We start from the raw sequence: 26,592 nt of genomic DNA, 5'->3' as shown, positions 1-26,592 counted from the left end.
TGGATTCTTCATAACTTCTTTCATATTCTTTTGCTGAGGCATTGCACTGCAAAAGCAAAATGTGATATAATTAATATGGAACTTTGTGACAAAGAGACCATGACCTAAAATTCTTAAAAAGCCATCACTGAAATACCGGATGACATTTTTATATTGTAAGAAAGAATTTTCCATACATTACTGACAGTACTGAGAAGCTTGTCCCTCATACTGAATGGAATGCTGTGACCTTCAATTAGATTATTATACATTTGTTGCTGACTTTCACAACAATTAACATTAATTTGCTTTAAGCCTAAGCACTCTGACACTTTTTATAGAGAAGAGACAAGAAAACCAGATATATTAAAAAATGTTTCATCAACCTATTGAGAAAGCCTCGTGAATCATAACTATTCTGTCCCCTTACATATTAGTTGAGCACCAGAATGCTCGTTCATTGACCTATGATTACAATAGCAGTCAGTGGTTTGCCATACAGGTTGCAATATTATCAGTCCAGTATCATTCCTCAGACAACTTTCTTGAATGGCTGCTCAATATCCCAACTTCCTAAATGAATAAGATGAATAAGAAACATAAATAAAGCTGGTGAGACTCTGATCACTTAATGTTGGAGTTTTTAGAGCAGGAGTGAGCAGATTGTGGTCCTTCAGATTTTTGGAACTGCAGTACCCACCACCCACCACTCTTGACAATAGGTTTGACTACACTGGAAAGCCAAATCAGGCTGTGGATTGATTGGAAAGTTCACCATTCATACTGGATGTAATGTTAATAGCTCCTTCTTTCTTTCCTTCCTCTGGTATTCACTTCTGCCAATCCTTTTATAGTTTGCGGTGAAGCTTCAGACTACTACATTTCTCAAAAACGTTTGTGTAGAAAAATAACATGGAAAGGTACTTAACAGTCTAAGAGTACAGAATATTTGAACAGTAATTGTGCAAAATATGTCATAATTTACATGTCAGAATGATTCCATAACAGGGATCACAACCTTCTCCTCCCCAACCATTACTCTTTTTCCTCACTTGCAAGTAACACATGCAGATATCACATATCATTTTAAACTATTGACATGATAGACTTTCAGACCTGCTAATTAAATAATTAACAGAGCTAAGCTTTCTCTTCACAATAGGGCCTTCCCACACAATCTCAAGCTTATTGTGTTGGACAGCACCTGATCCCCACCTTAAAATCCTGATGCTTCCCTAAGTCATCATTCTAAGTGTTCTATTGATTTTGGAAACCCCAGATCCTCCTTTTGAAATAAATCAATTATTAGATGATTATGGCTTTTGTTTCCTAGCTATTCTGTGCAGGAATATTCTCCTGAAGTTAGGGTACTGAGTGTACCAAATAGGGAAATAATAAATGATACATTCTATTCCTAATTGTAGACAATCTATTTTTCAAAGGTTTGGCATCTGTATTTTAAACTGTGCAAATATAAGGATAAAAATTTCTCTTAACAGCACAATGCTGGTGGCCCACCTATGGCAAATATTACATTCTGCAGGCATAATTACATGGTTCATATGTATTCACACACTGTTAATTTCTAAACCTTTATTCATGCACTTTTGTTATAGGGCATGCAGAAATAAGCAAGCATCGTTACTACACAGATTGGGACAAACCACATGACAAAGCAGCAATCCCTTCTTGATGTGGTTTTATATTGTACTGTTACAGTTATCTACATCTACACCAGAAGAATAGAGGAACTGAAAATAATGTTTCTTTGCTAAATCCAGACACACTGTGTTTTTCTTTTCATTTCAACTGAAAAGCTTGCCCGTTTCCTCTACCAGGTGAATTCTATTCACCATCTCCTCAAGCTAATTTTAGAAACATTTTTAACATAACTGTTCCAGTTGCTCTAATTAACTGAAATGAATATTTAAAGTTTATAATTGCTGGACTCTGGCATCCTGAGAAATAATAATTACCTGTCTGCCAAACTGAAGTGTGGTGTTACATGCATAGAGCTTTAAATAAATAAAAATGCACCTTGCATCTCCATTAATTTGAACAATGTTCTTATGTTCTCCGTTGATTATATGGATTGCTTTTTAGTCATTTGGGTCTATTAGGAACCTAAAAATAATGTTTTGTTCTTTTGTTGAAACAAGAGAGATTTGTTCCATTTTCAGGAAAATTAGGTGGATGTTAGAAATTATAGCAAAGGTTGGTCAAATTTAGATAGCTAGTTCACATTTCAAGTCTAAGCAAGAGTCATTTTAGTGCTGTTCTTCTCATGGGTCTCTCTCTGTGTGTGTTTGGGGGGTAGTAAGCAAATACGTTTTCACATGTTATGATTTTTTATCTCAATTATTAGAATTCATTGTTATAATTGTATTTTTATATATGTTATTCTGATGTGTTTTTATCTATGTAAGCCGCCCCAAGTAGATGTTGTCCAGAGGGGCGGGGTAAAAATCAAATAAATAAATAAATAAATAAATAAATAAATAAATAAATAAAGAAAGAAAGAAAGAAAGAAAGAAAGAAAGAAAGAAAGAAAGAAAGAAAGAAAGAACTGCTCGTTCAGTCCACTACTCCCATCATGATTATGAATGACAGAGGTGTAGAGCTGGAAGGGACTCTGAAGTTCGCCTAGTAGAACACTTCTGTCAGTGTCAAATATCAAGTTAATCAACATGGTCTTATGACCTGCATTTACTGGGAATTCCTTGTTCATGGGGAATAACTGCAGTTTCCAAACCCATCACAGATGACATGGCAGCCACATATTGTCACTGCTGTGAACAAAGGTTTTAAAAGCCATGGGGGGTGGGAAGGAATACACTAGTGTTAAAGTAAGAAGCAGTACAAGTCACTTACAGGATTTAGGTTATAATAGGAGTCAAAGGCATTCGGAGATAATGTACAGATTTTCCATCGGAAAGTCAGGTAGCAGGAAAGGGTGATGCATAGAGGATCTTGTGCCGCTATAAAAATACCATTTCAGCTGTTCCTCTAGCCTGAGGAACATTATAGTGAGGATCTTCCTGAATTACATGTCTAGAAATCCAATTTGCTTTCCAACTAGAATATGTTATCTGTCACTAGTAGTATGTGTATTTGTGTTTTTGGACTCTCACAGTTTCCCAGGTATCATGACCACTGTCCATACTATCTTGGGAATTCTGGGTCTTGTAGCCCAAAAATACAAGTGTGCCTTCTTTACCTGCAACATAAATTTTGTCCCACTGAGGCTGAGGGTTTTAAGTAGTAATTGCCAAAATCTTGCTCAAGACTTAGCAACAAGACTCGTCTAGATGTTTTTCACATGAGAAGACACTTATATGAGGGATCCTTTACTCACAAAGAGTCCTTTGAAATCACTGAGTATCTCAGCCTGAGGCTCCTAGACTGCCTTTTTAGGCAATCAATGCTATTGGGAGCTCACAGGTTGTATTGCCATGACATACAGTTCCTTTTTTTCCTATACTTGTCCAGAAGGGGGAGGCTGTTCCTCTACCACAGACTTGTGGAAAAGACATAACCTACAGCAGACTTGAAGGGGAATAGCTACAGACTTCAAAGAAACTTTATTTAATTTACTTTAGAGGACTGTTGTATGAGAGCCAGTGTTGCATAGTGGATAGCGTGAAGGACAAGAACTTAGGAGAACTGTGATCCGTTCTCTCCTCTGTCATAGAAACTCATTGGGGTGGGGGTGGAATTAATAAAACTGTGCCTTAAACATATCACATACCTTGAAAACCTTATTAACCTCAGTATAAGTCAACTGTTACTTGACAACACATGAGACACAGAAGACACCGGGGGGAAGTGGCACATATGCTGCCTTGAAGTCTTGAATAATAGGAAACAAAAATGTTGTCTTAATAACAAACAAGCAAAGAAACTCTCAGGAAAATCATCACTGATGAAAAATAATTTATGTATTTTGTGAAAATGTCAGTGTTTAATCAAATAAAGAATGTATTTAATGTATTTAATACACACTTGCAGAATCTTATCAATACTGTGTATGATTATGACCATTAACTCATTATCTCTTTGACATTTCACTATGAACAATATTTTGTACAATTTTAATGACCCTCACCCCAAAAAGTTTTGAAGGCTTTTTTTTTGCATACATTGGCCAACAATTATGTGATTCACAGGAGATTTTAGATAGTCAATAAAAAAATTCATGATTTTGACTTAATTACTGCCCTTTGAAGTAATCTCCCTGCCTTGAAATCATCAGTACTGCTGAATGGGTTTTAATTGTTCCAAAAGCAAGCACTACTTTCAGTAATTAACATATCCATAATTATGGGTGCTTCGGGGTTTCAGTATTTAACTGCAAAGTGCAAATGTTGAAAGTCAAGATATCTCAGAGGGAAAAAGACATAAAATGTTATGTGCTCAATAGAAAATTTAATCCTTTTAATAAGAAAATTAATATAATTTTTAAATCAATACATTATTTATCTTCCTCATATCCATGCTGCGAAAGCTATTTAATTAACACAGTTACCATAAAGAACTGCACAGATAAATGAGTAACTTTATCTGTATTTCTTTCAGTTCTTCATGCCTTCATTTTTATCTACAGAAGACAGCTCTTTAGACTTGTTAACTTTTTAAGTGTATCAATAGAAGTAGTATGTTGTATTTGATTGCATCCCACACAAATCCCATAATAGATCTTTACAAACAGATAATTCATAAGCAGGTATTCATGAAATTTCTTAACTGTTAGAGCAGTATAGCAATGGAACCAATTAACTCAGGAGGTGGAGAACACTCCAACACTGGAGGCATTCAAGAGAAAATTGGACAATCATCTGTCAGATCTGCTTTGACTTGGATTCCTGCATTGAGCAGGGGTTGGACTTGATGGCCTTATAGGCCCAACTCAATCATTCTATGATTCTAGATTCATGAAAGGTTCATAAAGGCATTAGCTATCTGCTTTGAAAGGGGGATACAGGCTAGGTGTTATGTGTTCTTATGTCCACCTTCACCAGTTTTCATACTTGAATATTTATTGCTCAATTTATCTAAGATATATTACAGGTCATTATTTCATTCTGATCAGAAATGCCCATGGCAGCTAACATCAAAAATTATGAACAATGACAAAGATGACAAAAAATAATCTACTATTTAAAAACCAGAAGTAAATGACAACCATTTAATCTGTTCCTCTGTGATAGTTCTACAAAAATTGTTCCATCAATTCCTTGCTTTGCACTGGAAAAAAAGCCCAATTAGTGTCAACAGGGAATTTTTTTCCCCCAACGCAAGCAGCAACAACAAAGAAGATTTTTTTCCCCTCAAGATCACAGCAGTGAAGGAAATATAAATCCACCCTCTACACTTGGTGCAATCCAGATGATTGGATAATAGCTTCACTATTTACATATATGCTTTTTACATATTTAAAAATAGAGTGGTGCCTCGCATAGCGAGGTTAATCCGTTCCGGATTAACCATCGCTATGAGAAACATCGCTCAACGGAACAAAAAAACCCATTAAAAGGCATTAAACTTGGTTTAATGCATTCCAATGGGCCCTAAACTTACCGTTGAGCGAAGCTTCTCCATAGGGGCGGCCATTTTTGGGCCCTCGCAAAGCGAGGGCGTGGCGGGAAAAGTTGCGGTGGCCATTTTGGAACCGCTGATCAGCTGTTTTCCCCCGCTTCGTTGTGCGAAAATCGCTAAGCGAATCGCTTAGCGATCGTCGCACAGCGAAAAAATGCCATAGGGGCCATCGCTGAGCGAACGCTCCAGCGATGACCCGGACCCCCTTGCTATGCGAATTCATCACTCAACGGAGCGATCTCTAAGCGAGGCACCACTGTAGATGAGTGAAATACAAACAGAACAGCTCTGGCTATACGATCTTTTAGATCTTAAAATGCAACACAAAATCAAATACAAATACACAATATCACTACATGAATCCACCATTCAAGTGCCCACAAATTGAAATTCTATGCCTAAACCAAAGTGGTAACGGCCCATATTATCCTCAAGGAAAATAGCAGCTCCTGTCCCCTTCCAAACTGGAATTTAGAACCATGGTCCCTTACTCAAATTTCTTCACTGTATGGGCTGAACCAAATATTCCATTAGGGTTACAAGTACCGAAACTAGTGAAACGACAAAATGAAAGGACTTTCTCCCAAAGTATTTTGAGCATAAAGCAAATATTTTATTTAATGCTGCAATGGGATTTTTACATTTTCTAGACCATGAATATCATAGAGATGGGCACAAATCAGAAAAATAATTATTTGTTTTGATTCATGATTCATTCAAAGGTCTACGAATCATGAATTACAAATGTACAATCTTTTTCTGACAAACAAATTTGTCAATTTATTTTTAAAACCTTATAAAATGACCCCCACAAACACCTGAGTCACAGGGAAGCTTCACCTGACTGTCCTCTACAAGACATGAAAGTGAAGTTTGGGTTTTCAATGTCCAAGTTATACACCCACAAAGAGGGTCCCCCCATGAAAGTTCCCCCAGGGACCAGAGACACCAAGATCACAGAGAACCTTGCCATGACTATCCTGTACAGTTCCTACACGTTTGGTGAAGATTGGGTTTCAGATATCTGAGTTATACACCCACAAAGTGGCTCCACAAAAAAGTGCACTTTAGCAATTGGCTTAGGAATACCCAATATTCACCAAATTTGGAGGTATTACAGAGGATTGTCAGTAGAAGCTTGTCTGTGATTTTGGTGTCTCTAGATGCCTGGGGAACTTTCCTGGGGGTCTCTTTGTAGGCATATAACTAGGACATCTGAAACTCAATCTTCACCAACATGGGGGAGGGATGTTTGTACAGAAGTGTCAGAGGTAGCTTCCCTAAAATTTTAAAGCCAAATAAATTGATGAATCAAAAACTGCTAAAAATTCATTAATTCATATTTGTCAGGGGCATTGATTTGTATAAATACGAACTGACAAATTAGCAATTTTTGAATGAATTTGGTGATTCATTTTTTAATTTGTGCCCATCCCTAATCATGATCCTCCATTCTGGGAGTTCTACCTACCCTGCAGGCACCTTTCAAAAATCTGAATGTGATGCACCTGACAGAAAGCTTTGAGGTTTAGGTAAGCTATGTGTGTTGCTTAAATGGCTTTGTGCTTAGGGTTTTAAACACAGCAATAGACAAATTGTGCTGTAGAGAAAGCTGATATGGTCAGTGCAGGAGGCAATTTAGAGAAGTAACCAGGTGATAAATTCAAGGGAAGTACCCTAGTATTGCAGCAATCAGGAGATGCAGCACTAGGATAGATAATGCTAACAAAACAAAATAAAATTAGCTCTAAGGGATGAAAAAGAGAAAGCTAATGGAGTGGGTGTTCCCACAGCCACAGGCAGCACACCCCAGTTAAGGCATCACCTTCCACATCTCCCCTGCACCCCTTCAAATGGATCTCTGCACATGCCCATGTTGTTTTTCTCTATCAACACAAGTGATCACACACTCCTTTGAGAGGCTGCTGTTCAAATTTTTTATGTTAACACACCCATATTGGGAATTAATCCCTTGTAAGCAGATGGGCAAATGTGGAGGGAGCTTCTTGACAATTATCCTCTGCAGTGAACTCCCAAACTGCAGAAGAATATTAATGCCCAATCAACTTGGAGCTGGTTGGATTATGGTTGTATGAGATATAAGTGCTAAGGGGAAGTTGGAAAACTGACTAAACTCCTGATGCCATTTTTCAATATTGATTATCTGTACGCCAGGCACCCTCTTCAAAGCCATGGGACTTACTTCATGAGCACAATAAGACTGGGAACCAATTTTGAAAGCACACAGTCATTATGAGCCAAGGTGAGATAATGTTCTCCCATTTATGTCAAATGCATATAATGCATGCTTACTGTGACCTGAGGATGCTGCAACCAAGTCGAGTGGGGAGGAAGGTAAATGTAGTTGGATTCACCTCTGCTTCCCCCTTGGCTGTGCCTCCCCCCCTTGATTCTGCCTCAATGCAACCCTGCCCTCTGCCCCAGCAGTGCCACAATTTCGCAGCTGCTCAAGATGGCTCACTTGCTGCAGGGAGTGGGACCAAGAGATGTGTTTCTTTGCTTAAAGAATCCATATTTTGTGCATAGTCCTTTCCTTCTGAAATAGAAAAGATATGGCTGAGATACAGACAAGCGACCACATTCAAGCTTTTCACAAACAGAGGTCTCCAAATGATAGAGTAGTGTTTTGGGAACCCACACAAATTGTTCATCCAGTTGTGAAGATAGACTTTTTAAAAAAACCAAGAAACCTCAGCAGGTCCTTGTGGACAAGAATAAGAAGGTGGCATTTCCTTGTATTTCTGTGAGAGGAAAAGTCAGAATTTACATCTTTAGTGCTACTGAGTGCCATTTTCTCATAGCCAGCAACAGACATTTGCACCTTTGCTTCAACCAATCATGTACTGAAACTTGATTCTCTAAACAAGCCAGTGGATTGTTCATTTCACTTCATAAAATGTACATTTTTCTTGTTCTTTCTTTTGTGCTTCATATACAGAAAGGCTTTTACAGTTTAGCCCACCCCCACCCACCCCCCCCAATAAACATACAAATTATAATTTTGGAGACATCTGAGCTCTAAGCCTGAGTAACGAGAATCAGCAAGAGGTCAGGGGAAGAAAAGAGTGATTGTATTAAGAGTAACTAATAGGAAGCCTTATTAGGGAACAAATAGCTGTTCTAGGCTTTCCTATAACATAACTTTTTGGAGCAAAAAAAAAAAAAGAGAGAGAGAGAGAGAGAGAGAGAGAGAGAGAGAGACTATATTCCTTTCAGAGTATCAACAGAAATCTGAAACTAGCAATACTGAGGGAAGGAAAGAGATTTGTATTACAAAGAATACACTGCCATCTATTGGAGGTCACTATTTTATTGCTGTATGTTTCATTTTTTAAAAAAGAAATCCTTTTTTTCTGTACCATCAAAGCCACACAAAGTAAAGCTTGTGGTTCATAAGATTTCCTTTTTACTGACAGCTCTGTGATAACTATTCTTTGTTTTTATGGCCCAATGAGTATTTCATAGGAACAACTTTGTCCTCCAATTTCTACCAGCATCAAAATATATGGGGAGAAATATTTTATCATAGCATCAGACAAGAGCACATTGAAACTTTACCTTGTGTTCTTGCATATATCACATGGGATGTTTTCACAAGCAGTATCTGTCATCCGAATGGCTTTTCCCTGCTGTGGTGAAGAAAATATCTCAATATTTTTCATGGTTTCTGAAGCAAAGATAACACTATCTTAAAAGTTTACTAGGCCTGTTTAAGGAAATGGCTGTTCTTGTAGAAGTGGCTGTGAATTTTAACAACTCTTAATTGCTTCATACTCAGTAAGTATGTTGGGCGGAGTTAAGTACAGGCAATATGTGCTTAACTCATCTGCAAACTGTAGTTTAAGAACCAGATACATTTTGCAACTCTGTAATTTAATATTTTATTTTGGTTTAATATTGTAATAGAACTGAAGGGTAGGAAAGGTGAATCATGCCCTATGAGGATTGTAATACTGCCATGGTAAGTTTGTCAGGGTAATTTTTTATTTTATTTTATTTTATTTTGGTGGAGTACTTGTATTCAGGACATGCCGATGTGGGAGTGCTGGAAGGGTTGCTTTGTGGGCCTGGGCAGCTAAACTCCATTTACTAAATGTGTGAAAAGGAGCAAATGGAGTGGCTCTTTTTCAATTTGATAGATTGTCTAAAGCAGTGGTTCTTAACCCTTGTTACTCGGATGCTTTTGAACTGCAACTCCCAGAAACCCCAGTCAGGACAGCTGGTGGTGAAGGCTTCTGGGAGTTGCAATCCAAAACTCCTGAGTAACCCAAGGTTAAGAACCAGTGGTCTAAAGCTGCTGGTCTGAGTTCACAGATATGACAATCTCACACTGGCTCAAGTTCCACAAAACCCATGGACTGGGAAATTAAACCTGATGCGCTAACAGATGTGCTCCATTATCAGTTACTAGTGCAAGGTAACAGATTATGCTTTCTTGCTATATATCTTCCATGCTTCCATACTCTTTCTTGGTCCATACTTGAGAAGTCAACCTGTCTGGAACATTGCCTTATGAAACTGTCAAGTCTTTCTCTATTGCTGTTTTCCTCAGCTGTTTAATATGAAGATATATGAGTGGAGAAGAAAAAAACTGAAGGAATAATTAATAGCTACTGATATTTCGTGATTGATGTGGTGGCGCTGCGGGTTAAACTGCAGAATCCTCTGTGCTGCAAGGACAGAAGACCAGCAGTCGTAAGATCGAATCCACGTGACGGAGTGAGCTCCCGTCGCTTGTCCCAGCTCCTGCCAACCTAGCAGTTTGAAAGCATGTAAATGCGAGTAGATAAATAGATACCACCACAGTGGGAAGGTAACGCTGTCCCATGTCTAGTCGCACTGGCCACGTGATCACGGAAACAGTCTACAGACAAACACTGGCTCTACGGCTTGGAGACAGGGATGAGCACTGTCCCCTAGTGTCAAACATGACTGGACTAAATGTCAAGGGGAACCATACAGATATTTCATCACCTTAGTGGAGTATATCACAGATTTTCCCAATGTGCTGGAAAGCAAAATTACTACTTCTTCCTATATTCATTTCTGTGCTCGCTCATTTGTAGTTATTCAATATATTTCTAAACTATTGTCTAACTTGGGGGCAAGTTAAATATATCACGTGTTACAGTAAAATAATAAAACAATGAATAAAGTGGTGTAATACAAAACCAAAATAACATTTGCAGTACAATAACAAAACATATCAGTATGTTTTTTTTAATCCAACCAGCAGCAGTGCCAGGAATAAAATTGCTAAAATAGTTCTTAAATTGCCTGGGAAAATCTAAGAAGAAAAAACCTCCTCCCCCAGCGCCAAAAGGACGTCAAGCATTCATGAGGAGACCATTCTGCAGGAAAGCCTCTTTCTTTGTTTCCAACCACCTGATCTCATTTGGCATGAACAGCCAGAAAAAGGCCTCACAGTCTGAACAGGTAAGTATGAGAGAACTTTTTCAGGTTGCCTCAAACCTTTTAGGACTGTAAATGTTAAAACTAGCACTCTGAATTGAGCTCAGAAATGAAATGGCTGCCAATCAAGATTTCAAAGCAGTGGCAAAGTAGGTTCATATTGTTTAATCTCAGGGCATAACTACCGTGTTTCCCTGAAAATAAGACAGGTCTTATATTAATTTTTGCTCCAAAAAATGCATTAGGACTTATTTTCAGGGGATTTTTTTTTCATGTACAACAATCTACATTTATTCAAATGCAGTCATGTCATCTTGTTGCTGCACAATGCTGCACAATTGTGGAGGGCAGGGTTTCACTTAACTGGGGCTTATTTTTGGGACAGGTCTTATTTTCAGGGAAACAGGGTAGATGGGGGGATTTGGAGCAATCTGGGTCATGTTTAAAAGGCTCTTATCTTTGGTGTGAATTATTTTATCTCACACTCAAGCAATCCTTCCATTAACATGGCTGGGGTGGATGAAATTAAGGAACCTTAAGCTTTATATCCAGAGGGCCCCCCAAAGTGAATTTAAGCTTTTTTTTAATTTGATGATCTGTCATGGGACAGCCCCAATGAAGAACATTACAATGGTTGCCTGGACCTCATTGCTAGTTGCAATAACAGTTTAAGTTTCAGGGTCCCAAAAATGTAGGTCCACCACAGTGTATGGGAGACATTTTGTCTTCTACTAGAAGGATCCAGACAACACTTAAAACCACTTCAATTTCTCTCCCTTCCAATTATTGATGCCCCCCACACCTCTTTCCTTGCCTTTTGTCATGGCTGTAATTCCATAGGCTGTAGGAACTTCCTTTTTTTCTTGTTGTTAAATTTAGTAAGTGGCATAGTACTACAGGAATACATCAAGCTACCATGGATATCCGCTTATACCTGACATAGTGCTGCATCACTTAGGAGAATATTTTTTAAAAAAATGTGAGAAGAGGGAAATACAGTAGAGGGTTTCTCCACCATTTTTTCTACGATCAGAACCTACAGTGTACACTAGAGGGTTGTCAGTAAAGAGAATGTCAGCTCTATTTGGGAGAACAATTAAGAAACTACACAGACTGCAGAATGGGAGTGCTCCCAACCAAACTAAATAAAATGCAGTTTGTGCTGTGCCAGAAAGAAGTGGAACAGCTCACAAAAGGATTGATATGGATCACTCATACCTGAAACATTTATGGTCTCAGGAAAATTGGGTGAACCAAACTGCACCAAAAATGAACCAAATAGCGAGCTAAAGGCTTGTCTGATCATCCCCTCAATCAGCAATCTAGCTGTTCTCTTTTGGACTAACTGAACTTTCTCAACCATTTAAAAGGCAAGTTTGCATATAGCATATTGCAGTTACATATAGCTTATCCAGTTACAATTACAAGGTTATCTCAGTCCAGATAAGTGTATAGCTGCTACATCCATCAAAAGGCAACCTATAAAAGCAGTCTATGTATGGTGAGGGTGTCCACACTTTCCTCCCTCTTGGTTATGCTGCCCAGGGATGACAGAAGTTGCAGTCTACTGCCACTGAATGGTTGCATTTTGCCTACTCTTAGGTCTCATTTTGTGATTTTTCTAGAAATTCATGTCATCGGTATACTCTATGGGTGCATGCATACTGGGACTTACTTAGTCATTTTTATAGGTCACCCAAAGGACTCTGAAGAAAATATTCCTCTGCTCTCTAATGAATTATAATAATTGAAGCCAGGTTCTGAAATGTCTGCACAGAATGCTAGTCATAAAGTAATATTTTAATTCTTACATGAAGAAAAGGAGAAGGAGGGGAAAGGTTAGATCTAAATAGCATGGAAACCTTTCTGTTTCATTTGCCTCTGCAATCCAGTAATTAAAATTCTTAAGTCACTCTTGACCAGCAAAGCTCATGATTTATTTCAACAGGAAACTACTGTAAATCTTCACTTGAAAATTAATTTCTTCAGGTTAAAAATGTCCCACATGAGGCATAGAAAGTCACCTTGACTTCCAGTAAACTCCAGGGCAAGACAAATTATCTGTCCAAAATGAGAGGATTATCATTTGGAACAATCTACAACTAATAATACAATATTGGCCAAAAACCTAAGTTGTACCTGTGGAAGAGTGATGATGTCACCAGCAAGGAAGAGTTTCAGGAATGAAAGACTTTCATCTTCTCTCCTGCCATTCGTCCAACCTGTCACCTGTTTCATTGCACTGAAGTCATTGGAACCATGGGATAGAATGAGGAGGCCTTTAATTCCTGGAAATCTGCATCCCCAGATGGCATTACCAGCAGAGAGGTAATTTCAGTAAATTAAGACTTCTCCTTCTATCCTGTGGCTTTCACACAATGCAACAGGTTATTTACAAATTGGACACAGCATGGACATTACTTACACGACAGGATTTTGGCCATTAAATTTTAGAACATCAGATGTGGGCTTGAGGATAACAATAATTCTATGTAAATAAGTGAAACTTTAGTGCATCAGCATAACTTAGATTGTCAAGGGTGAAAATTTGGCCTACTGGCCTCACTTCTCAACATTCTTCCATGCTTGGAGTTGTGCTCCATTATGGAGAGAGGGAGGTTCCTGCTACAGTGAGAGATTGGAAATAACTACAGTGAGAGATTGGAAATAGCTGAGATTCCCTTGCATCTACAGAGAAATCCATCATTATCTCCATCTCTGGCGATAAATGTGAAAAGTAGTCCCTGCAGGAAAGTGTTGAGTCTCCATCTCAGAAGCACCAGCATACAGATGATTCCTCCCCTCTCCTATCCAGTATGTGGGAAAAGGAGGAAGAACAATTCTGTTGCTTTTTAGATGACACCTTTCAGAAGACACAACGGATCACTTTCCATTCTCTTCCCCATTCAGGAAATGAAATAGGGTGATCTAACCACACTGTAGCTGCTAATGTCAGGAAGCCCCTGGAAACACTAACTGAGAGTGTTTCATTCTCCTGTTTCCCTTCCTCAGAATGGACTAGCATGGTGAAAGAATATGAAGCATTCTCAGCTGGCATTTTATCTAATCCATAGGGAGCTGATGTGAGGGTATCTAGTCCGACAATCCAATTTGGGTTCCCCAACCCTGCTATTAGTAGTAACAAGTATGCATCTGGCTTTCTGCTATTGCACACTGGCAACGTGGCAGGAAAAGTACAGGCTACACATACATGCTAACTTGCTAGGACATGCATGAACCAGTGGATTTATTTCAAAGAGTTTATTATTTTCTAGTTCTATGTGAAAAATAAAAGCCAGCAGGATAGCCTATGTTTCAATGAAACTTTGAATGACATGATTCTGCATGATCAATGAAATTTTAAATTATGACAGGATATTGGAAGAAGAAAAGACAGAAACCTTGCCTACCGATTGTTGGGTACTTGCTGTCTCTTGAACCATGCACTTTTGTGCTGTTTATTTTGTTCTTCTGATGTGACAGAATGCAGCTCATTAATATTCTAACTGTAATATACTAACTCAACAAAGGAATAGCGTTTCCTGAATGCCTCTTTTTCTGCTGCCACTTCAGTGTAATTTTTAAACAAGGTTTTCTCTTCCTGAATGGATCTCAACCAGTGGTAGAGGATACAGTGAGTCTGATTATATAAATACAAAATGAAGAGATTTGGCTACATGGTGGAGCTGCTGAGGGCAAACAATACCAATTTTCCTAATTTTAAACACCATTGTTCTCAGCTTTGTTAACACGGCAACTGGTTCATTTACTACTACACTGAAATGGCTACAATTCTTTCACCTCATTTTTCGAAACTTTCCTTCAAATTTTCAAAAAAGAGATTCATGTTGCTGCTCTCAGAAGTGTGACAGTACAACTGATTCCCCGCCCTGGAAACAATCATGTATGAGGCTATTTTCATACTGTTTCTAAATATCCATATAATCATAAGCATTGATAAGGTGAACCATTCTGTTCACTAATTTGAGAGGAAAGCTGGAGTTTTCAAATAAATCATGCTCAGGGATGCTTGAATTTCATGTGAACACCTACACAGTTTAAAAAATTGTTATAGGTTTAGGAGCACTTAAAGATGTCTCTAATTTTATTCTTCTAAAGAGGAACTGTTTCATATGCTATTAGAACTGAGGGTGGTTAGCAAAGATGAAAGATTGTCTGTATATTGTGTAAGTAACAAGAAAGAGGACTACATAGAACAAGTACACAGAGGTGTGTGCTTTTTTTTAATAAGACACATAAGACACTCTTATAATGGCATTTGCTCTCATCATTATCTCCTTCATAAGGTCACACAAACCCACATTTGGTTATTAGAAGATCAATTGTTAAGATGTTACACACCTAATTATATCACCTCCATTCTCTAGTATGAGGGACATGTAGTATCAGAAGTTGAGTCCTACTGCTATAGCTATTATAAGGCCATTTAAGAGCCAAACATGCAACTTTATAGCAATCATAAATCCCCAAGAAAATGACAAAAAGGGATGTCCCTCATGCCATTAAATGATATGCATTTAATGGAACACGAAACCATCATTAGGCAGTCAAAGAGTTAAGAAGCTCATTCTCAACAGGGCCAAACCCAGCCCTCCTGGAGTCTTGATCCTGATCCTCCGTACCCTGCAGTAGCTTTTCACTGCAATATCACTGTTGGTTGTTTTCCCAGATTATATAAAGTGTATGTTTCAGAAAATACTCTCTCTTTTTTTTTTTTTTTTTTTTTGTCTAATGCTGAATGCTGATGCAAAAGGAATTGATCCTTTCACTTCTGTACTGGAAGCGACTGGGTGTCTCAAAGTGTGGAGACACATATTTTAATCACTTTATAAGTATTTGTTATTTCCTTATGCTGGGGTTTATGATATTGTTTTGCCTATGGCCTTGCTGATCCTGAGAACTACTCTGAAATGGCATCCAGCCTTTAGGTCAAAAAATGGCTTCCTACCCTTGAGACAGCCCATGCTACAATAGCAGCTGGGCCATTGTATAGGGGAAGGAAGGAGAATGAGGAAACAATCCTACCCCCCATCTTGCTAAAAATAAATATAAGATATAAATAATATTTAGATCAGCTTGGAATGAATATTGATTTGACATACACTGTGGAGCTTCTTCCTCATTACATTAGCTAATTATAGAACAGTGGTTCCCAACCTAGGGTCCCCAGATATTTTTGGACTATAACACCCACAAATCCTGGCCAACACAGCTAGCGGTGAAGGCTTCTGGGAGTTTTAGTTTGAGAATATCTGGGGACCCAAGGTTGGGAACCACTGTTATAGAATGTTCATGAGCATTCAATTAAGAGGATAAAGCACAAGGAACAGAATGCTAAACACAAAAGTGTAGTTTTTATAACTAGTCATGATTGAATTGACTCTAGTATTGTCCATTCACCCATCTGCATATGACCTTTTCCAAGAGGACTTAGCTTTGATCTCCTCCACATTTAGTAAGCTGGTTTTACCTTTGTGTTCATAAGGTACAACAACAGCTGATATGTGCCTCTTTTCTCCTGACTGATCTAATTCATTTCAAAGGATAAGAAATTGATAACAATCAGCAATATATACTAGGCATTATTATTTTTGCTAACAAGTGTATCCATGTCATTTCCATGATAAAAATCATATTGTCCTGAAACATTTCTATCCCAATCTTGGCTTTTTGTTTGTTAAATGTTGTGGCAAGAATTACACAGGCTGATTTGTGTATGTGTGGGGGGTGGTAATATTCAATATAATCCTGATTCTGCATTAGAGTCTGGCAATCTCTCTTTCATGTACAACTCAGTCTTTATTGCAATTTTTTCAAGGTACAAAAGGCTTCAGAACAACATTTTTAATAATTTCAAAAATTGTTCCATCCAGTGGCAGTTTTCAAATTTTGATCCTTTGATCTATGCACATGCTGTCTTGCTGAAAACATTTTGAACATTACAATTTGCATCACAAGAAAAATATCCTTACCCAGGAGGAAGAGGGTTAGAAAACTCCAGTTTCCATCCTATAATGGGCCTTCTAAGTTATCCATTTGGGCAAAAGGAACAAATGAAGGCTTCCAACTTAGCTGGCAGGATTCAGAGGTAGAACTGCAGTAGCAGGGAATACAATAAAAAGTTTGCCCTTCTCCCTCAGAAAATCACCCTCTCCACCTTGGGTTTTATGGGTGAGTAAACTGGAAGATATGGAGGCAGTGACAGAATTTAGTTTCTTGGGCTCCATGATCACTGCAGATGGAGACAACAGCCACGAAATTAAAAGACGTCTGCTTCTTGGGAGGAAAGCGATGACAAACCTTGACAGCATCTTAAAAAGCAGAGACATCACCTTGCCAACAAAAGTCTGAATAGTCAAAGCTATGGTTTTTCCTGTCGTGATGTATGGAAGTGAGAGCTGGACCATAAAGAAAGCTGACCGCCAAATAATTGATGCTTTTGAACTGTGGTGCTGGAGGAGGCTCTTGAGAGTCCCCTGGAATGCAAGGAGAACAAACCTATCAATTCTAAAGGAAATCAAGCCTGAGTGCTCACTGGAAGGACAGATCCTGAAGCTGAGGCTCCGATACTTTGGCCATCTCATGAGAAGAGAAGACACCTTGGAAAAGACCTTTATGCTGGGAAAGTGTGAAGGCAAGAGGAGAAGGGGACGACAGAGGATGAGATGGTTGGACAGTGTCATCGGAGCAACCAACATGAATTTGACACAACTCTGGGAGGCAGTGGAAGATAGGAGGGCCTGGTGTGCTCTGGTCCATGGGGTCACGAAGAGTCAAACATGACTAAACGACGGTGACGAAGCTGAAAACCATAACAAGACATGGGCTGGACCCACAATATAATTTTAAAATTTACCACAATACTTATTTGCAATTAAGATCCTTTACTTCATTAATGACCTCTTGACACATCCATATCTCTCATTTGATGGCCTATCATGATCTGCATATGTGAATGGTACAGATAAGACACCTTTGCATCCCTTCAGCTATGCTTTGGAGCTGCTGTTTTCAATTTGCTATAGACACTGGGAAATCTGTCCTCTTTGTTTTCTTCCTTATTTGTACTTCCTTAAGCCTCATGTTCTTTTCTGTCCCAAACTGCACACTCTTAGTATTTTTTCCTTTAAAAAAATGACCTGAAACAATATTCTCTCCCACTTCAAATATGAGGGCGTTTGCAAGTTTTGACAAATAATTATTTTAGAAAGCCACTGAAATGCAATTCTCATCATCATCATCACCATCATCTTAGAACTTTTATGCATTCTTTGCCTAAAATCACAAATGTCGGTCTACCAGTTATGAGAAACCAAGCAGTACCTGAACTAGTAATTTCAGAATTGAACCAAAATGCTCAAAAGCAGCCATTCTTAACATTTTTGTTAAAGACACAATATGAAAGAAATATCGGATGAATCAAGACTGTATAAGTTGTATAATGAACCTTATAAGGTGATGTGTGAATAACTGTTTCCAATCCGTGCCCCCTTCAAATGTGATGGGTTCCCCAGGGCCCATACTGCCCTTGCTAAGAATGGCTGCTCTAAAATTCCTGGTACATTTTATTTTACATTATGCTGTCAGAGTAAAATCATGGAAGACTAAATTGGGCAGGAAATGTAATGCAGGCCATTTTGAAGGGGCCATTTGGAAATAATGGGGCAAATACTAAAATCTAGCCATTCAGAATGTAAAGCAGTGCTCTTTGCACATACCAGCAGTTTCCATCCTGTGGCAGACTTGAAACTATTTAAAACACTCTTCGGAAGCTTTTTTCTTGGAAAAAAAAAATCCTACAGTAAACACAAGAGTTACATGTGAAGGACAGATAACCAGATTGTTCTTTGTTGTTGTGAACAATTTCTGCTTCTGCCTCTTTTTACAAACACGACTGTTTACTCTAAGTAGATTGCTTTTACTATTGCAGGGGCACTAGTTTCTGTAGGCTTTCCTATTCCTCTGAAATGTGAACCACTTCTATAACAATAGAAAGTAGTGTCTGGACTTGTTACCACAACCTCCCATGATGACATTTCTTTCTCCTAATAAAGGATAAAGCTATGTCGCATAATAAACCACTGAGGAACTGGGTTAAGTTGAATATTTTATGATAACAGAAGCTGTTAAATTGTACCTGTTAGATAAAAGAAAAGTTGATCCTATGTTACTCATTTCTCAGAGAGTATTCCCATAGTGCTTGGACCATAGAAAATATTTTAAATTCATAAAGAACCAGCATGAAATATTTAGAAGTCAGCTCTGTACAGAGTTTAGGGAAACTTTATATATTTAAACCCTCACTATTTAGATGCCAGATAATCTGGATGTTCAGACAACAGGGATTTCTCCTTCACCACATACTGCATTATGAATTTGATTATTTTGCTGAGGCTGAAATTTTATGCACACTTTGTAAGAAGTAAGCCCCACTGAACTGAGAAGGGTTTAGTCCTTAGCAATCATGCACAAGGTTGCACTACAGATTAATGAGAATATTACTTCTCAAACATTAAATTATGAAGAGTTTGGCCAATTATATCATGCCTGATTTTCATCATAATCTCCATTTTGTACACGGTTGAAAAATGTGGTCCTTGGAATCCAGGTTCTGCTGAGCTGCAAGCGAGGAATTAAAATCTCAGTATGCTTTAATCACTTATTATAGCTCAAACAATCCAATATTAAACTACATTTATGCATGAGCAACTCATACGCACTAACGGAAGGAAATTACTTGTAATGTGAAAAGCCGTTCCTGAACTGCAGCTCATTAACTAAATTATACTGTATTATTCCACGTTATTACAACATTGAAAATAGAATTTAGTCATGAGGGTTCTGACTCTTTTCTTTTCCTTTTAATGTTCATAACAGATCTGTTTTGAACATAATTTGTTTTAATCAAGAGATATCATGTATTACCAGTTTGTTGCAACACCTCCTGGAAATTATGTTTTTAGAGAAGGTCATGAAACTGAAGAAATTTTCTCTTATTTGGCTTAAGTGACATGGAAACCAGATTTCACACCAGATTTTACAACCTCACATGACCTGCAAAGAGCATCTAGGTCAGTGATGGCGAACCCATGGCACACATGCCACAGCTGGCATGCAGAGCCCTCTCTGTGGGTACATGAGCCATAAGTCACCAGATTGCTACTCCTGGCAGCCAAACTTGAGCAGGCTGCTGCAGCTGCAGTGCTAGCACCCTGACAGTTGGTGGGCCAGGATCTGGAGCAGCTGGCATTGGCGGGGTTGGGCATGACTGGAAGTGGATCTGGAGTGGGGTTTGGAGGCATCTCCATCCCCGGGATTCCCCCTTCCACTGCCACTTCCATTGCTACTTCCACCGCCACCACTTCTGCTTCTGCCGCCACCTGCTGTTTATCTCTCCCCCCCCCCAATTTGGGCACTCGGGCTCAAAAAGGTTCACTGTCACTGATCTAGGCCCTATTTTTCATGTATGGTATTACTGTCACTTTTCAAATATGAGGGAGGAAAGAGGTGGTCCTAATACTATATACTCCTCCTAGTTTCCTCTAAATCCTTCATTCCAAACATGTTAGGGGAGAGCTTGGCTACTTCTTCTACCTGCTGTAATCCAAACACTCTACAGGCAGCCTAAGTAAACAAAGCTGTGAAGAAATGAAGGTCAGATCACTGTCATCCTCTGCCAGGCACTTAGCGCCTAACTATATCGTAGAGTATTAATATGAAAAGTGTTCTCATCATAATTATGTATAATTAAATATTAGCATGTTGTTGACTTGGAACTATCCTGAAGCAGACAGGACAAGAGGAAGGGGAATTTTAAGCTGCTCACAATTGTATTAGTGAAAATCCCTATCTAAAATTCATTCTGATATCAAATTTGCATATATTTCCTAATTTGTGACTATCTAATCCTCAGAATTGGGCAAAGTCCCTTTTGTGGACTTCTTAACAAAGAAGAAAAGGCACAACATGAGCTACTTGGAAACCTTACTCCCAACTGGACAGCATCCCTGCACTATAACATCAACTCTCCCCTGATGTCCCATCACATAAGATGGATGCAACAAATCAGTCTCTGCCTACACGCTGCAGCTAATTGTTTAAGGTCCACTTGGGTTACAAATTCTTTGATTATGTCAATGTTCCTTCTTTCACAGAAATTCTCTAATTTGGGCTGAAGACCAGGAGTAAGTCACCTCTAGAGTAGCCCTGCTTCATTAGTGGAAATTTGGTGAGTCATTTCCTCTGTAAATTCCACTGATTTGGAGGGCCTACTGTAGTTCAATGGTTTCAGCCATTAAATTGTTCAGTAAAGATATACTTTCTTATCCCAGAATTGCTGTGTTTGCACTTCTACATCTGTAAAAAGCAGGATTATTCCTCAAAGAAAAAACACTTTAAACTTTCTGTGTAAAGTGAGAGGAAAAAGTTATGGTTGAAGCCGCAGTGCCAAAAGTAAGGACATCCAGACCACAGATCAAGCCTCAGTCCTCATTCAAAATGTGGGCACAACAATGCACCCTCTCTGTGTTGACCTATGGTCCAAAGTACCTTATGGGGGTGGGCAGAGCCTCAACAATGACTTTTTGTTTTAAACAGAAGGGTCTCCTCCCTTTTTCCCTGCCAGCCCAAAATGAGGCAAGACACAAGAGGTGGGTTGCAAACTGGTCCACACTTTATTAACTGCAACCCAACATCCCCTTACAAAAGGGGGTCTACGATAGTGCAGACTCATGATCTGAATATGGGGCCAGCCTTACCCCAGACCCAGATTTCCTGACAATGAGTTCTCACAAAGTCAGGATATCCCCAGAACCCAGGCTGCCCGAGGCTCCTGGCTCTAGGCAGTCCAGGCCCCGTTGGTCCTTTTGCTCCTCCCTCTCCCAGCACCAAAACCTCCTGATTTTCAAAGCTGGGACATGGCTTACACCTTGTATCTCACCTAAAAACTCATGCCTTCCACGCTACCCACTAGTGTGACCACAATACAAAACTCACTGAACCAGAACCCTTTGACAAAATTTTGTCAACAAGTAAGAGCAGGATCAGCAAAAAACTCACTTGCCCCATCTCAGCCAATTCAGGAGCAGGACAAAAATTCCCATCCGGCCCTGAAGTAACCAGTTACTCTCATTCTTACTGAGGTGGGTGGGTGGGCGACGATCTGGACAAAGAGGCAGCATGCTGGGTGAGCAGCCTTTATAAAGGCTCACTCCTGACCGCCCCTTTGAGGCCACCACCCATGCAGCCACGGCTGCAGATAGTCTTGTGGAATTTATATTTATTTATTTATTTATTTATTTATTTATTTATTTATTTATTTATTTATTTATTTATTTATTTATACCACACCCATCTAATCAATTAACCGCTCTGGATGGCTTCCAACATATATAATATAACAAAATGAAATATAACAAAATTATAAACATCAGCAATCAAATTATTCAAGATGGAAAGAGATAAGAAAAAATAAATCAAATAATAACTGAAGGAAAGGCCTGCCTAAACAGCCAGGTTTTCAATTGGCTTTTAAAGATACCCAGCGAAGGGGCCGCACAGATCTCAGGAGGAAGATTATTCCAGAGGCGAGGAGCTACCACTGAGAAGGCTGGGTTTCTTTTTACCCCCTCCGGACCTCTCTCGGCGTCAGGCTCCTCAGTCTCACCTCCTGACTAGATTGGGTGATACGGGTAGATTTTGGTGGGAGTAGGTGTTCTGCCAAGTAATGAGACCCTAAACCATTTAGGTCTTTATACGTAAGCGTGAAAACTTTGAAGTCAACACGGAACCAAATGGGCAGCCAATGCAAAGTGGCCAGAGTGGGAGAAATATGATGATATTTTCTTGCATCACTAAGGAGTCTGGCTGCCGTATTTTGCACCATTTGGAGTTTCCGCATCAACCTCAAAGGTAGCCCCATGTAGAGCGCATTAGAGTGATCTAATCTCGAGATTACAAGTGGATGTACCAAAATGCTGAGCGCCCCAACATCAAGATAGGGATGCAGCTGGGCTATCCGCCAAATATGAAAAAAGACAGTACGGACCACCGACGCCACCTGAGTTTCCAGGTGGATCCCCAAGCTGCGAACCTCACTCTTTGCGGTAAGAGTCACCCCCCAAAAAATGAAAGAGAATTTTCCAGACCACTGATGGTGGGGCCACCCACCCTCAGGACCTCCGTCTTGTCCGGGTAATACAGAGCAAGCTAAACCATGTACATTTATATTTTATGATAAATATTTTAGCATTGTACAAGTTTGACCCTAGTCTCATCCAAGAATGCACAGACCTTACTCTTAGGAGCACTGATTTTAGCTGCCATATTTGCAAGCAGTTTTATTATTACTATTATTATTATTTCAGTCACACTTACCAGTCAATGTAATGCCCTCTTGTTTGCTCTGGAATATGCTTTTGAATCTCATTAAACAAATAATGTCTCTGCTCTTTCAGAAAGGAAATAATTTCAACTGCTGAAAAAAGGGTTTAGATCTAGAGGCACAGAAACAGTAGACAAATGCTTGGAGGAAAATTATACAAGAACTAAAGAGCAAGGATTTTTTTTCCTTTATAGTAAAACTTGAATAGCAGCAGAATATAGAAGGCAACACTGAAAATAACAGTTGATGTGTTACTTTAGATGTATCCTCAATAAAGAGTTGGCAAGTTTTATATGGGAGGATGGAGAGTTCACCTTAATTGGGGTTCAAACTGTAACATACTAATGGATGCACTGTAAACCCTTTTGTGTGTTATATTAATTCCTTTGAAAATGCCATAAAGGCTTCCTACAATGGAACATGTGTAGGAAGCATAGCAGAGCTCACTTTCAATAAGCATGTTTGTTGTTATTGTAGTTTTGTGAATATTGCTTTCATCTTAGTATACTAATTGTATTTGCAGTTTACCAGTACATCTCCTTGCCCCTTGTGAGCTTCCATAGCTCAGTGCAGGGATTTGAACCCAGGGCACGTGCATCTTTTGTCCAACACTCTATTTACACTGCACTGGCTCCCATGTATATGGTTAGTATTCAACTTACAATTTATACATGATCATGATTTCGAAATCCAACTAGCACACTCCAGCTGGAGGTAGTTGACTGAAAATAATAGCATTTATTAGAGATGTGAATCTTGCAGTCCTTTTCAATGAGTAACCAAGTAAAGGAAATCCTTCTTTTTCTCCATACAGTGAAATTTCTGTGTGAGATTCCCCACCCTCTGAGAAATCTCATGGGGAATTTCGTAGGATTTTCTGAGGTTTTGTGATCGTTCCCCCCACGCTGAACAAATAAGAAATCTGTTCAGAGCTATTACAGTTCCTGTGCAAAATGGAGTCTTTCGTGTGGATGATTTTCTGGAAAGGACTTTTGAGTTGTGCAGAATTTAGTAGTTTCTCGTGCAATGGAACAAGTGAAAAGGAAATGGAAGTTTTCAGGGAAAGTTGGGAAATCTTGATGGTGCAGGGGGACATTCTGGCAAGTAATCTCTGGATGGTGGGACTCATAAAATCCCTGAGGGCAATAAAGATTACAAGTACTCTCCACATCCCTAACACTTATTACTGATTTTAGAGGTCCTGTTAATACACTCCCCCAAAAAGCTGTTGCCAAAACCAGTACTGCTTGTTACTCAAACCATTAAATGAAACCATTTAAACCACTGGTGCTGTTAGGTAATTTTAGAGTCTGGATCTTTCTAGTTGTGCAGTGGAAGTTCAGTGATTCACAGAAGAAACTAGCTTCAAGTTGCCCATGGCAGTCCACCCTTTTCTCATTAAGATGGCACTTTCAGTCTCAATAACTCACTCTGAGACATTCGTAAGAAAAAAGATATTATTATTATTATTATTATTATTATTATTATTATTATTATTATTATTATTATTATTATTATTATTATTATTATTATTATTATTATTATTATTATTATTATCATCATCATCATCATCATCATCATCATCATCATCATCATCATCATCATTATTATTATTATTATTATTATTATTATTATTATTATTATTATTATTATTATTATTATTATTATTATTATTAATTTGATTTATATCCCGCCCATCTGGTATAATTATACCACTCTGAGCGGTTTAAATAATTGTCTTTACTTACCATTATGAATAGATCAAACAGGAAACTGACAAACATGGCTGCTTTCAACAGAAAAGGCACTGAGCAGAGAGGTTGGGTTCTCTTTGAATTCAGAGACATGAGGGGACAATTTGTTAGTCCTGGATAGACTGACATTCACCCCAGTCCAGAATGGTCCCTCCAGTCTCACCTACTAGAGGCAGCATGCCAAGCTGTAAAAACACCAACAATAAAGATGGAATAAGATCCACAAAATAAAAACACAATGTAAAAAAAAATCAAAAGCAAATCAATGAATTTATAACACAATGCAGTGCAATTATGAAGTGAAAAGTGCAATGCAGAACAATCTGGATTAAAATATCATATGAAATTCCAGTTATGCAAAATCAGTAACAGTTAGCCCTTCATAAAACACTTTATTTGCCCTTAATCTTCCGCCAGCCCTCTAGTTGAAGCTCACAGTGTACCCAGCTGAACAGCAGTCTTTGGCGTAAAGATTGAGAAAGAAACACATATGTCGACCTATTCCAAGGAACAGGTTCCTGAAGACTCAGGGGAATGTGCAGAAGAATTGATCCAGGAGAATCCAGATAAATGAGATGGAAAAAAAAACCTAAAATAAAGTAGTGAAGTCATTGGAGAGCATCTGTGTGTGAGACAGGGAGGAATAAATAAGAGAAGACAATAAGGGACGTGTAGAATCTCCCAGAAGGAGTAATCTAATCTATTGTAAAAACTGAAGTTTCTCTCAGAATCAAGGCAAACTAAGGCTCAAAGGCCCCAGAGCAATCAAAATTTGCAGAAGTAAAAATTGCATGAGAAAAAGTGAACATGAAAAGCATGTGAGTGTGAACGAGTGTGAGTGACTCTGATTCCTCTTCTCCCAAGTGCACTTGATTTTTGTTCCTCTGACACCCTTAATTTTCCTGTCTTCCAACTTGCTTCTTTATCTTCACTTCTAAAGTTCAGTTCTATACTGGATGACAAGCTGGGAGAAAAAGTGCATTGCACTGTTTTACTTTATTCCACAAAAATAGTCTCTTTGTCATGCAGAACATGGTGTGGGCATAACATTATATCAGGGTAAACAGTGAGCCTGGAACCTGAAAGTAACCAACTTTGTAGCTTATCCATTCTGTTCTAACAAGGCCAAAGTTCTGTTGCCACAGGAATCACGAATCTCTCTTTTCGCTCATTCCATCATGCAAAAGTCCAGGTTGGAAGGAATCCTCAGCTATTTTTGTCAACAGGAAATAGTCAGTTGTGCTATTTACAAAACAAACCAAAGATTTCTTCAGTGCTATTCCATGGGCAAGCCATTCCACAGGTCAGTAATCCAGTCCATAGGTCACATATCTGTAGACCAGTCCAATCCATACTGTATGTCCATACACCATTTGCCCAATGTACTTTTAATCCTAAAAGTTGGACCTGATTAACACATAGCTGTTC

The 26,592-nt window shown here is 38.7% G+C and overlaps 1 long non-coding RNA gene across 1 annotated transcript in view; it reads left to right on the top strand.

Moving 5' to 3' along the window:
• Positions 1-26,592, top strand: part of LOC144583238 (uncharacterized) — a 394,194-nt gene that overhangs the window by 91,185 nt on the left and 276,417 nt on the right. The gene's annotated exons all lie outside the window — the stretch shown is intronic.

The sequence above is a fragment of the Pogona vitticeps genome, chromosome 5 (assembly GCF_051106095.1).
Source record: "Pogona vitticeps strain Pit_001003342236 chromosome 5, PviZW2.1, whole genome shotgun sequence".
Taxonomy (NCBI): Eukaryota; Metazoa; Chordata; class Lepidosauria; order Squamata; family Agamidae; genus Pogona; species Pogona vitticeps.
Note: the sequence above shows the minus strand (reverse complement) of the source record. Positions and strands in the feature narration are given on the sequence as shown.